General features: G+C 34.9%; 1 protein-coding gene across 3 annotated transcripts in view; it reads left to right on the top strand.

Moving 5' to 3' along the window:
* EcR (Ecdysone receptor) overlaps positions 1–15,373 on the top strand; it is a 494,390-nt gene that overhangs the window by 179,219 nt on the left and 299,798 nt on the right. Inside the window, exon 1 of one of the 3 annotated variants that reach the window (XM_074175642.1) lies at positions 5,407–5,713. The exons of the other annotated variants lie outside the window; for them this stretch is intronic. The gene's annotated coding sequence lies outside the window, so the exon portion shown is untranslated. Of the gene's footprint in view, positions 1–5,406; positions 5,714–15,373 lie in introns of those variants that run through there. 3 annotated transcript variants of the gene reach the window in all.

Below are 15,373 nucleotides of genomic sequence, written 5' to 3'. Positions count from 1 at the left end.
GACGATGCGCAAGGGTAGAGAGACGGTCTGAGCAGTGAAGCGCCATCGCCGAGAACGCGACCCGAACACGGGCAAACGCGTGATGGCAGACGTCGTTGACGGTTGTGTTAGTTTTACAAATTTCTTTATAGGTAACATAATTCGATTCTTGAAGCTATTCATTACTTAGTGTAGTTGGCATAGTTTTTAGTTACTGTATTTTTAAAGTGAAAATACTAATTACTAGCTGTTGCCCGCTCTGTTATTAACGTACACCCGAAGCTACTGAACCTAGAATCTTGAAATATGCAGGTAGGTTCTTTGTAAAGCGTAAATAAGCATCAAGATAGGGAATCAGGGATTTCCACCCCCAAAGGGGAAAATAGGGGTGCAAAGATTGTATTGAATTTTGTCAGTTTTGAAGTTTGAAACCTGAAATTATAGGTTAATAAAAATATATTGCAACTATTTGTTTAAAATGGTCTCACAAAACTCAATGTGACAAACTAATTCCAAATTCTACGCCGCAGGCGACAAATAGTAGTATGTAAATCCAAAGTGGAAATTTAATGAAAGATTTTGAATGTATTCAATGCAAACTATATAAAACAAACATGATAGTATTGTGGATGAATAAAAAGACTTCACAAAAGGGAAAAAATAAAAGCAAATAGTGAATCCAGATACAACAGATGCAAAGTAACGATAAATACCATTTGACATTGCAGAAAGAAACAATCTTAAATAGGTATTCAAAAGCAAGGTGGCCTGCACTTCAAGTAATTTCCTCCGAGGATATCAAAAGTTTTCAAAATATTGAATTTTGATGAAAAAAATTTGTAAAACTTCATTTGATACCAATAATATGAATATGCTTGTAGTTTTCTTTAGTGACAAACGTAATTCATCGAATTAAAAAAAAAGTAAGTAATTTTTGATATCCGTTGTTCGGAATTATAATAATAATGTTTATTGACAATCTCAAAATGCAAAATACGATGGAGATTACGTTACATCAGACAATAAACAAGGGCAGGATGAATTCCACTAAAACCGATTTGCTTGTGTGTGGAAGGGTTTCAAGTTCTTGTATTGCCCGGGTACTTGCACGGGTATAGACATTTAAAACTAATTTATGATAAAAGTGATTTTTTTAGTAAAACTTATAACTACTTTGAAACACTATTAATACGTTAAAATGATCAAAACCTTATAACTACGTTGGAACATTCTAGATTGATTGGTTTAATTGGTAAGTGAATTATTCAAATATTTTTAAAACCATTCGTTTAAAAAAATCATAATACAATTATTCGTTGATTTCTTTCAAATCAATGAAATCGTTCTCTGCAATGATTTTGAGTGGTTCAGTGACATTCAAACACAATTTTTGTTCGAATTGAAATGGGTATATTTTTAGAAGGGATAAGTTTCTTGGAAAATATTTTTTGGCTAACACTTCTCCACCATTATAGAAAAAACTGTGGGAACGAAGAATGTAAGAAAGCAATGCTAGTTACTTTCAGATACAAACTGAACAAAAAAGCCCTCCCGAAACAACTTCTTTCACATGAACATTGAATTGCAGAAAAGAAAAATTACGTTCCCCCATAATCATGAAAAATTTAGGAAAGAGAAGTTTGTACTAGAGTATTCGAAAAATAACATTTTTGGTATAATAATCTTCGAAAATAGTATTGTAGAAAAGAGTAACTCGAAATAGTGCCTCTGCAAAAATTAAAAAAAATTATAAATAAAAATGGCTAATTGACAATTTTAAATTTTTCAATTGACATTTTTCAAATTTATCAATTGTCACTTTTCTAAATATGTCAATTGACACTCGAATAAAATTATTTCAGGTCAACGGTGGTATATTACTGCAAGTCATTTCTATGGAATATTTGTTTTTTCGCTGATAAACACTGCTTGTATTTTTTTCTACTTGAAGCATCAAAATAATAGATAATATTCCTGTCGTTATCTCATGGTAGTGTTGCCAGTTCACTCTAATTCGTGTGTCCGATTATTCACTTCATACCGTAACCCTATATAACTTTTTCGAAAAACTGCATTTAATTGCGAATTTCCTGTTTGTCAGTCACATCCTTTGGACACCCAGACTGACGAAAAAAGGGCCGGCCAGGAACTTTAATGTGTATGTTGCGGCATGCATCAGCCTCATCAGTGGAACAAGATTAGAAGTGGTGGTTGAACTGCACATATCAAGCATTTATGAATCTTCGGCCGGCAACGGCATTTTTTAATAACAGGCTCATTTTGGCTGTCGTTCAATAATAGTCAAAATCGGTTTTTTTCTCAATCAGAAGTCTCATGCAATATTATGACCATATATCCAACTTCACTAAGCAAGGACTTTTGATTCATTTGACTATTTGGAACATCACTTAAAAAATTTTAATCACATTAGTTTTTATTCAGATATCCAATAATTTAATAAGTGTTGGTCTGAAGTTGAATCGCTCATTTTTGACGAAGGTTCAACTGAACCCAATAAAATCGTCAAGATGGTGATGAATTGATTTGCAAATTCCTATTGACAAATCTTTATTTGATTCAAACACAACTAATCAGAACGATATATTTAATTTGTTATTGATTTAATAAATTATTAGCTCCTGACAAACAATATTTTTATATATTACATGTAATGTTAACCTTTCCAAATATATTACTGACATATATCATCATGTACTTATTTCTCTATAGATTATTTGCTTGTGAATAGTAGGCTTTGGTTTATGAGAAAAAATATGACAGTTATTATTTACTGAATGGATTGTTGAGTTACCAAATTCTACTTTTTCATTTGATTTTCAAAATAATATCACCCATTTTGGAGATCTAAAATTAAATGAAATTATCGCAAATCTCGTAGTAATCCTGAATGAAATCTCTATTTTGCAAAGGATTCGATGAAACATTCCAATTTATTTGTTTCGAAGAATTAAATCCTACTTACCTAATTTATACGGGCACATGACTGAAATACGATTACATTTATATCGTCACATGATAGAATTTATTATTTTCTCCTCGTTTGGGTATGTGCCATCACTCTTGAATACTAGTTATTTTGAAAACTTCCGCTAAACATTTTGAAGAATTTTAATTTGTTTTTCATTCTATTCATATTAAATTTTGATAAGTATGACTTGTATTGGAGTCATTCAATTCGATCACATACAAAGAAAAACTTCAGAGAGAAGTTCATACTATTTCATCCTGAAAATTATTCGTCAAACTTATGGAATTTCTTCTGACTTATAAAATGAGGTTTTTTTATCTGCATAACTGATTTCATCGAATCATGATCGAGTATGTTTCCGGCGACTTCTATCACTTTATATTTTGAATCTGTGGAATTGGCCGTGGGGGTAGTGCGGCCGACTCACGATCGGAAGACCGAGGGTTCGATTCCCGCTTCGACAAGATATTTTTCCCAAGGGAATTCATCTGGTTGAAACTGGAATGATTCTGCAACCGTGTTAGGAATCACACGTTAAAAAGTAAGACCTCGTTAGTCCTTAGCTCGCACAACTTTCTCAACTTCTGAGAGGTGTCGTTCGTATGGGGGCGACAGCTGATTAACGAAAAAAACAGATTTTAAACAAAACAGAACAGATCTGAATCAAGTCATCAACTACGATTTGATGCAATGATTCTCGATGGAGCATTATAAGTCACTGTGATTACCTGATTTGAATTATATTTCAAAGGATTTGCAGTTATACGCTTCTCTGAGCAGTCACTGGTTTTTAGCGGTTATCGCTATTTTTCATTAAATGTGGGGCAGCATTTACTGCAGCTTTGGTCTTTCCTATGAAGTTATTCAAACATACAAAAAAATATCTCATCTCTATCTCATCTCTAGACAATACATACAATAGATGTTTCATTTATAACACTGGATATAATTACTTTCCGAAAATGATCGGGCCCCACGTTGGGCGCCAAATTTTTCCAACATCCATCTATGATTTCTGTTAGATATAATGAGACTAATTCTTATAATGATGTATTTCAAAAGGCATTGACGTAATGTGGAAAGGAGGACACAAATCCACACACTTCCAACCTCAAATTCTTCAACATCGAAGAACAGATATTTGAAGGAAGTAATTGCCAACAAGTGGAAAAAACAGTGAATGAAAATAAGAAAATCAGTCGTGAAGTATTTTGCTGGATGATTTTTCACGATTTTGAGAAAGACCCAACTCAACTGGAATCAATTCTTGGTAATGAAACACTTTCCAAAAAACTGTTTACCATTTGTTTGTTTAGTTGGTGACAAATTTTGTGAAGAATGGCCAAAATTGATCGTGATTTCAAAAACATTTATACCATGGCTAAGATAAACGACCTATGACATGTTGTAACACAGAAGTATTCTTCATTATATCAGCGACTGCAACGTATTTGATTTCGCATGAACATTCAAATGTGAAAACGATCAGATTGATTCCGCACAGTTTCACTTGACCGATGCTCAAAATTGTTATGCTCATAAAATTCAATTTGAGGAGTAAATCCATATAAAATATTGTAACTTGTTGTGAAATGTCGATTTATTCGTATGAATCGGAAAGTAATCCATAATCCACTGTTTGGGTATTTGAACATGACCAGAATTGCACGAAAGTTGTCTTTCACGAAGTACTGCAAAAAAAATTATGTTTTTTTTGTCGCCATTATTCCATTAGGGAACCGAAGAAAAGTTTTTGATGAAATCAATAAAAACAATGTAAAGCATCGCATCAAATAAATTATTATTTCGAATACAAAAACGAATTTACTGCCTAATGACTATTTTGTTCCTCCGTCAAGTAAAAAAATCATGAACAGCGATTGTTACAGTTTAAAATTTTATGATATTTTATGAGGACTACAAAAATAGAATCCACAAAATTTGAGTTCATTGTCGAAATTCAATAAAATTCTGAATTGAAAATCCTAATTTAACAATATTCCATGATTGAAGCATATAATCTCAAAACTTTCGATAAATTCGGAGTTAAAACTCTGAAGTGAGTGTTTTTCATAAACAGGTTGTGATCCTTCTGCTCCTTCGTGAAAAACTTTAAACTTTTTGTGAAACAAAATTCATTATATAGCGTTTTCAACGACGTGCAACTAATTCAATTTGTTATAAACTATAATTTGATGAAAACATTGAAAAAATAAGTCGCCCGCTCCAAACGAAAGTAAAAGTGATTAATTCTGCAATATTTCCCAACACGGATTAACAATTAATCATCCTGACCAGTTGAGCCTCGCCCCACCTCTCGCCGAACACCGCGCCTGTACCAGAAAGAAGCGAGAAGAGAAAGAAGAGCAGCGCAGCCTATATAATTGTAGTTGTCCTTGAGACCATATGTACACATGCATCGAGGGCAAATCTATCTAACCGTGTGCACGGGATGCAAGAGACAGAGAGCGAGCGCAGTCTGCATCACAGCACACTCGATTCTGTACGCGGCCGCCGCGTTCTCGATAAAATAATCGCGCCGGCAGAACTGAAACAAGTGAAGTCTATGTTGGCGTAATTGCGCTTTATATTTATGAATGTGTTTTTCTGACATAGTGTCCGTTCAGATCTGTCTATCGGGTTTATTTATTTCTGTGAATGGGAAATACTCGCGCCGACGACGTTTCGTATTCGTTTGTTGCCAGTGGATTATGTTACGGGATTGAGCCATCACCAGGTGTCTGTGTAAGAAAATTGTTTTTTTTTAAACGTGTTGTACATGCCGTTATAATCCAGTCAAAATAGACATTTCAATTTACAATGATTCGCATAGAGCTGAAAATTAATTGATACAGATCTTGGATACACTGTTTAAAATAAAATATCGAAAGTGACCATAGATTTAATGGGTGCTCCAAAATGTAATTGAGGTTAAATGTCAAAAATTTGTATTTTGACATTTTTCTCGTTAACGGTGAGTGATATTTTAAAAATATGTGAAAGAAATTTGTAGATCATGCAATTGTCTATAAAAACTATCCCTATACTTTTTTTCTACGACCCATTTTTTCCAAGATATCCCCTTTCAAAAGATGAGTCCTAGGTATTTTATATACTATACAGTGTGACACATTTAAGCTGAAGACACGACTGTATTTTAATAGTTTTTGAAAGTAGAGATTTGATTTTTGGTACATGCATAGACCTTCATGGGCTGCACTTTTCGCAATACTCAACCAGAGTGACATCCATAAACCCAGCCTACTGTGTTTTTGCGAAAAGAGCAAATTCTTGATACTTTGCTTCACGTTGGAGACGCGCTGTAAAGAAAATAATAAATTCGTTATAATTTAGGAATAAAAATTGAAAACCTAATATTTATTATGAAAACATTCATTTCATTGATTTTGAGTATTTTATCATTTCTCTACCTTCTTATTGGGAACCATTAATTGAAAATCGGACTTGAATATGAAAATTACAAAAAAAAAACAAATTTTGAATTTTGGGTTGAAATTCGGTATTTAGATCAAAATCGATTTCTAAACAACTCTTTCGAATAACTTATGTCGGTATCATCAACGCGAAGCAAAATATCGAAAATTTACCTTTTTCGCGGGATCGTAGTTGGCTATGTTTGAAGCTGTCACTCAGGCTAAGTATTGCAAAAAGTGCGGCCCATGAACTTAGTCTGTACCAAAAATCAAATATCTGTTTTCAAATATGACTGCTTTCAAAAACGACTTCTGTAAATATATGCATGAACTTTTGTAATCGAGTTTTCTTTAACATTATATTAATTAGAAAATGATACGTTGATGACGTAAAGCAGATGTTGAGAGATGTAATTGTTTCGTGTGGTTTTTATAAAACTTAAATATCTGTACTCATCAATGCAATAAATTTTTTGGTGTTCCTTATATATGCCAAGAACGCAAATAAATTGTAGTGAAGACTTGTAGAGATGACACGTTATTCAAAAATTTTAAATAGTGTTCCAGATATTGCATCTAAATATGAAATGTGATATTGATAGTATTCAAAAATGCAAACTTTCATCACCACAGTTGTTTTGTTTTACTAAATTGTTCTATTGATGTTTCAATAATGACGAAATCAGCTTTTTACCAAAATGTTCGATTTTTTTGCAGTAAAACACTGAAATTGAAATAAATTATTGAGTTTTGCGAGGAATTCTTTTCGTTTGTTGAAACTGTCATAAAATAGTCGAAGGAATTTTCACCTTCATCCTCGAATGTCTCAGTAACTCATGAGTTGTTTCAGAAGCCATTTTAACTTCACGAGTCGCGTAATAGTGCTTATCAATATTGATGAGCAGAGTTATACTGGATACAACAGTTTATTCAAAAGCTGTACCTATTCACCAATTTTCAGCTCCATGTGAATCATTTCAGGCCTGGCACTATTTGCGTTTATTTTGACTGGACTATTATACGGTTTGACTAGTCATGATGGCTCAGTCAGGTTTGTAATTGTATTGTGTGATGTTAGAGTCGCTTTCATAGACTTTGACATCAGTCTTGTCCGCCTCCTTGCTTACTGTACGTTCAGTTTGATATCATTCAATTTATTCCAAGTCCTGGGGATATATCTGAACCCAAACTGGAGTTGAAGAGAGAGAAGATTCGTTGTTTTGAATAAGACATTATTTTAAAAATTATTTCACCCATCTAGATTACCAATGAGCAACACGGGGCGTGATTTGTCAATAGTTATGATTTTGGGGCGGATCGCTAGTTCTTGATAACTGACAAATGAAAACAAAAACGCTCTGATGGATTAGCAAGTAGACCTCCCATCGTGACCCAACATTTACTTTGGTCACGAGATTGCAACTACCGCCAGTAATGTTCTCCGCAGGGATTTATTCATGCTTCAAATAGTGGAAGAAAGTTATTTTTCATATAATGTGAGCTAAGTATAGGGTTTTAATTTTTTCAATGTTCAACATGAAAAATGAGAATTGAAAGTTTCTATATTTTTTACCACTTTTATTTGTAACTAACGTTACTGCAGTTTCGTCCAATAAGGACATTTTCAAACATGTACATTAAACTAGAAATGACTGATTACATTAGTCCTTATATAACACCAGTCTAGGTAATAACAGAGATACTTAACTTAATTGAGTACCGGAATTTTGTTTGCCTGTGACAATGTGGATATGCTAATTTGAAAACCGATGAGTAAACTAGATCGATTTGGTCATTTAACAGGTTGAATATGCAATGTTTATGCAAATAATTGAGTTTGCAACCCTTCCCTGCATAGTGCAAAATTTCCGTATCGTTTAGATTCAGGAACTTGTGGTTGGTTGATTTTTTGTCCAAAAACAACAGCGTTATCATGCCTCAGACACCGTATTCACCAAATTTGCTCCCCTGCGACTTCTTTCTGTTTCCAAGATAGAAGATACCCAAGATACCCATGTAAGGATGGTGTTTTGCGACAATTAAGGAGCTCAAAGCCGAACCGCTAAGAGCTCAATGGCACACGAAAAAATGTATATCAGAACTGCTTCGAGAATTGGATAAGCGCTTGCTTAGGTGTATTATATCTTGAGAGAGACTACTTCAATATAAATTGACGAATTAATAAATGTTTTTTGAGAAAAACGAAAATCCCCCTTTTGAAGATACATCGTATATATCTATATTGAAGGTTATTATTTTTTGCGGTACTTTTGAATAGTGATCCGTGATGTTCATTCATATTTCACATATATAACATTTTTATATGTTTAGAATGTGAATGTGAACTTGTTAAACCTACCTTGTATGTTTTTTTGTAGTCGTGACTATTCCAATTGAATATTTTGTCTCTTGGGAAATAAATTATTGTTATTATTATTATTATTATTAAAAATGACCTACATTTTGTATTACTTAGGTACCTTTCGAAATAATGATTATAATGAACCAACATTTTTGCTTTTCTAGTATTATTTTTTGCATTTCTGAAAACTTTTCTGACGAAAATGATGAATAGTGATCCTTTTCTTTAGATAACAGGTTGACCCACATCTCGCGGGATTTCATGGTATTTTTGGCATCGCCCAAAATCCTGTCAAAAACCCTTCTGGTATTCTTCTTGCATTTCCAAACATTTTGAACGGTAATGATGGAGTTTCATCCTTTCTTTTCTATGATCGGTAGTTTTATAATTTGTCTGAGCAATGCATAAGTCTCGGAATAAGGTTTAATAATTCAAAATCTAATGATGAAGAAACACATATTTTTCGAAGACTGTAGGTTATCAACTAATGCTATTTTCAGCGTTTTCTTACTAGAAGATCATAATGCTAATGGTGGTGTATGTGCAGGGTTTTTTTTTTCATTACAATATGTCCCATAATTTGTAGGTCACCTGGAATCGAAACAAATGATGACCGTCCATCATTTCTGTCAGAAACATTTTCAGAAATGATATAAAACATACCATAAACGCAAAAACAATAATCAAAATTCCATTAGACTGTTGAATATTATGATCATTATTCCGGCCGATTATGAGCTACAAAACGTATAACAACCTATAATCGAAAAAAGAGAATACTGTTCATCAATTTTATCTGAAAGGTTTTTAAAAATGTATGAAACGCACATACATTGATCATTAAATTTTTATTCATTTTTATTATTATTATTTCGGTAGATATTTTATGATCTACAAAAATAAGATATTTTGTTTTAGAGAGAGGAAGATCAGTATTCATTGTTGTCTTTAATACAGACAGGTAAGTGAATTGAAAAAAAATTCTGGCAAATACATGATTCATTTGGAATTGGTCGTGGTGGTAGTGCGCCCGACTCACGATCGGAAGACCGTGGGTTTGATTCCCGCCTCGATCAGTTTTTTTTTTTCGAGAGAATTTATCTGGTTGAAGCTGGGATGATTCTGCAACCGTGTTAGGAATCACATGTTAAAAGGTAAGACCTCGTTAGTCCTTAGCTCGCACAAGTTTATCAACTTCTGAGAGTTGTCGTTCGTATGGGGGCGACAGCTGATTAACGGAAAAACATATTTTTTAAACAGATTTCTGTTTCCAATAAGTATCTAAAAGCGTAATGAAATCGTCAATAAGTTTGAAATAACTTTGAAGTTACGACTTTATAGACAGGGACGTTTCTATTCGTAAGAGCTTTCCAATAATTATGTATGTATCACATACATTACCGTAATATTACTGAATGAATCATTGGTCAATTCAAGTATTGCAAAAATTTAGGAAAATTTTTTGTTCGGAATCCAATTTTTGATACTTTTTCATCTCCCTGTGGTTGTAGAAACTAGAAACTACTACTTCAGAAAAAAGTCCCCCTACGGGTATATGGCCCGATGAGATCGAATAAAGTTTTAAATATATCAATTTGGCAGATTGAGGTTAATCACCTATCGATAAATGTCTGGCGCTAATGAATGAGTTATATATTATCAGATTGAATCAGATTGGTTATCTATGTTCTGGATAACCTCTGATGAGTTTATAATTCACCATAAATTGAATGAATAGAGAAAGGAATTCTTGATTTTCAATGCCGATCAATAAGTTAGGAATCTATTAAAATGCCTCATAAAACCTGTAATCATTGTAGATTTTTTAGTTTTTTTTATTACACTTCACTTCTATTTCCTGGACAAATTCTCAACAGGAGAGGCTAAATGTCATCTAATTTATAGGTTTTACAAAATGAAATGAAATAGTCAAATAAATTGTGATTGTATTTATACTTTTATATGACTAAAATTGATGACTTAACTTTTTATATTTTGAGCAACATATGGATTTTTTTTTCGAATTAGGTATAGAAAGCTGTGGTAGCCAAAAGGTGTTCTTATCATTGATCTTTTCCATCATTTTTTGCAGAAGATTAGGCCCCATAATTTATTCAATAGTTTTTTGTCAAAGCAGTCCTATAATTTGTATGTGTTTATCAGAACGATTGATTTGGAGCTAAGTTCTGAGTTTATTATTTTGATATTTGAAAGAGATGCACTTGAATTATGTCAGTAATGATTTTAAATTTTCACTATTACTATTTTTTTTGTACCTCATGACACCCATTCCATCAGTCTCGTTTCCTGTACTAGTTTGTACAGGTTGTATGTTCGATGTTCGTCATATTCTTCTGGACATAATTTCGTACGTCCATATATTGCCTGCCTCCTGTGATTCAGTGCCTCACATTCGCATAAGATGTGTAGAGCTTCACTTCGTTGCATAATCTGCAGCTGAGGTCTCCGTTATAAAGCGCCATTTCATTCAGGTGTCCTCTAAGCGGACAATGACTGGTTAGTAGCCCTGTAATTATTGTGAGCCGATCCTTACTATATTGAAGTAGTTCTTCGGTTCTTTTCTCGGACGGTTTCCTAATGAAGGCTCTACTGTGTTTGTTGCCAGGTACTTTTGTCCAGTACTCTGTGTGCTTCTTATTGGTCCATGTCCTAATCTGGTTTCGTATCAATGATTTTGGTACCCCCAGAGCTGGTTCAGGACCTATATATGAAGTTGATGAGTCGCGTCTAGCGCATTCATCAGTACAAAGTTAATTTGTTCCTGTTTGGAAGTTCATTCAGTTTTTCATGGCATTCCCAAACCAGTTTTGATGTCATCTTCGGGTTTGTCAGAGCCCCTAGTGCGCTTTTGCTATCTGTGAAAATATTGAACCGCTCATTTCTTTGAGTTCTCAATTTAATAAGCCTTGCACACTGAAATATAGCATACACTTCCGCCTGAAAGACGGATGTGTATAGTCCTAGCGGATATAACTATTATATAATGATTGCTTCTGTTATTCCCAAATCCAGCGGTTACAACGCGTTTCGCTACGCGGTGACTTCATCAGTTACTGTTACTATCCTACTATGTCATTTATATAACAGTAGGTGATGACAAAACTTATTAGATGGCTGATCAAATCTGCTGAAACATGTAGATTTTGGAACGCTTCAACATCTTGAGCGATCATCAATTTTCCCTTCGGTATGATCAATGGGCGACCTTCTATTGTATGTCACCCATATTTGAAATAACGCATGGGGAGTCAAGAGCTGTTGCGCCTGCTATTTCTAAGACCTATGACCGTATGTGGCATAGTGGTTTGCTGGCCAAACTTTGATGTTATGGCTTGTCGGATCGTTTTTGTGTATGGCTACCCAGCTTCCTGAAAGAACGTTCCCTGCAAGTCGCCTTCGATGGATATCTCTGGAATACTTTTACCATCAACGCTGGTGTTTTCCAGGGATCCATATTGTCTCCAACCCTCTTTTTATTGTATATCAACGACTTATTGAAAAAAACGACGAATCCAATATATTGCTTTGCTGACGACAGCACACTTGTCTCGTCATTTCATTCAGATTCCAGGACATCGGCTGCGGATGCACATCTTCACCAGCAGCAGGAGATGATTGGAGGTGATAATGACAGGGCAGTCAGTTCCGCTTTCTACTTCGATAAGTTTGTTGGGGGTTAAAATGGACACCAACATGTCTTGGCACAATCATATCGCTGGAATTGCAAAGACTGCTTCTCAAAAGCTTGGAACACTGTTCCGGACCAGAAAACTAAACACACCTCAGCAACTTTTGATGCATTATAAAGCTCAGATCAGACCCTCTTTGGAGTGTTGTTCTCATGTATGGAGCTCCGCACCTAAGCTTATCCTGAAGCTGCTGGATTTCATCCAGAAAAGAGTCATCCGTCTGATTGGAAACCCGAACATCACTTGCCAGCTTGATAGTCTGCAACGTCGAAGAAAGGTTGGAGATCTGTCTCTTTTCTATAGTAACTTTCACGGGAGGTGTTCAAGTGACTTGGGACATTTGATTCCATCAAGAACGGTTCATATCAGAAACACACGACGGACTGTGACTGCTCATCGTTTAGAGATTCAACTCAGTACACCTTGAACTTCACTGTTCAAGAACTCTTTCATTCGAAGAACTCCGTTTATGCGGAATACTTCCTGAGAACGTTTTAACGAATGAATTCAATCTTTAGCGCACAGGCACCGCTCTTAGAGCGCCTCAAGGATTTTTCTGTAGTGCTTGTGTTAGTCCTTAAGAAAAAAGCCTCATCAAGCAACGGTTCAGAGTGTTCATAATTTTTTTATACATTTCTCTTCAATACCCTGTATGAAACCGGTTATATTATTCTTTTGTACTAATGAAAGATAGATCCTGTGTTTTGCAAAACAAGTCTCATTCAATTTGTTGTTTTTTATGTCTGTATTCCAATTAAAAAATCCGATATGCGATTACCATTACCATTGCGACTTGTAACCTTCATATGTTCTTCACTGCATGATTGTCAAACCCGTTCCACCATGTGGGTCATCAATTTTAATAACGACATTAAGTAATTTTTATGTGTTACTTACTCACTTCACGTGGGACCCGCATTGTAACATTATTTTTACCCAAGTAGACAGATGCACGGAAACGGGAGAAAATAGCGAACGTTACCATGGAAATTTTATGAAGTTTCGTTTTTGGGCAGCTTCAAATCATGATAATCTTATCAGGGTTATGTTGATTTATGTTTGTTTTGATATTGTTGGAGAGTTCTGTTTCTGATAGCGGATGTTTTCAAATATAGCCAGGAATATTTTTATGACAAGTAAAATTTTTATGTTTCTTTGGAGATGAGATGAGATTGATTTGAATATTCGAGGGGATCATTGTCGCAAGCTGGCGGTTCACTAAAGTAAAGAATAGTTAAAGTGACAGTTTGTAATGCGCTTCTTTCACTGAATATTAATTTCTTGATTTGACAAAAATTTTCACATGCTTCATGCCAAAAATTTCCGAAAGATTTTGGTTGACATAAGCTAATCGAAATGCCGATATCCTCAGCATATTCTTCAGTAGTGATTTGACGAATCTCCATTACAATTGCCTTCGCTTCGCTCAACATTTTTATCGGTTGTTGATGTGCTGGGGCGTCCATGGCGAGCCTCGTCATTCACATCTTGTCGACCTTCTGTGAAAACCTTGTACGATTCGTAATTTTTTTTCTGACTCAGGGATCAATCACCGTATGTCACTGTCAACATCTCAAGTGTTTTTGAGAAATAAATTCAATTTTTTCATAAAATTTGATGCAAATTATCGATCCATTTTTTTTTCTATAGCAGAAAATCGCCAAACACCCGAAACACTTCTAGCTCTTATGCCTCGCATCAACAAACTGAATATACTACACAGCTGAAACTGTGAACACATGTTCGAGACAAGTGTACCAACATGAAAAAATAAAATATATCACTAATCGAATGTAGGTACGTAGCCCGGGAAATTTGAACATCCTCCTTTTTTTTTTTTTTCAACAGCCCACGTAAATATGTATATACACAATATTTCATGGGCTCAGATTAAAATCATATTTGTCGTAGGTATCTCTGTAGAGTAGGGACGGGGAGTGTAGACTCACAGCACTTAGGCCACATGTGACCCATTGTATATCCTCCCGAGGAGTTGTCCTCCTATGTCATCGTCCATCCTGTCCTTTCCAGGAAGATGAACAGATCACTAGGAAACATCTCGTCAATAATGGCAGGTGTAGCCCTGACTCGCCCTGACTCGTTCATTTTTTCTGTATGGTTACGTTCAGTACGTTCTATGTCGATTTGTGGACTTCTAGCAGAATCTTCCAGGATCCCAGGGCGTTTATTCACCCGTTTTAATCACCATTCGGAGCTTGATACCAAACAGTTGTTGGACTATAGTAGAGATGAACTACGATGTCTAGCAGGCCTTCTCACACTGTCATTTGAATCATCATATGCAGAGACTCGGACTGTCGGAAGACCGTGTGTTTCGCTTTTGTTTGGAAAATGATGAAACAGCAGAGCACATGCTTTGTGTCTGCCCCGCTGGGGACCGAATCAGGTTTTTAGAGTCCGGCAGAGCCGTTCTTTTACCATCTGACCTGAAAGACAAACTAATACAAATACAAACTAATCGGCTTCGTTCAGAAGCTAGGTTTATTTGGTCGAGTGTGAATAGGTGTGAGCCACAATAAACCCTTGCGGGTTGCGGTGGAGGATCGAATAAACCCACTCACCTCTGACCTTACCTAACCTAACCTTCTATATCAATCATTATATTGTGCAGTAAGGAAATATACTAGCACTGACAATAAATAAATTCTCAATAATGCAAAACAGCACTGATGTTTCCTTTTATGGAATCTGGCTTCGCTATTGTTTATCGCTGCTGCAACATAAACGTTATTTAATCAACCCTTTAAATATTCTTGTAAGCATGATATTTGATTATTGCGTCACTCATTATTATTAATCAGTATGTATCAAAATGAATTTTTCAGCTTGATTTTCAACCGAGGTGTTCAAGATGTTTGATCTTCGTGAATGAGTGAAT

This window comes from Leptinotarsa decemlineata, unplaced genomic scaffold (genome assembly GCF_025532065.1).
Source record: "Leptinotarsa decemlineata unplaced genomic scaffold, Ldec_3_MD MMD2_tig00001064_RagTag_RagTag, whole genome shotgun sequence".
Classification (NCBI taxonomy): domain Eukaryota; kingdom Metazoa; phylum Arthropoda; class Insecta; order Coleoptera; family Chrysomelidae; genus Leptinotarsa; species Leptinotarsa decemlineata.
Note: the sequence above shows the minus strand (reverse complement) of the source record. Positions and strands in the feature narration are given on the sequence as shown.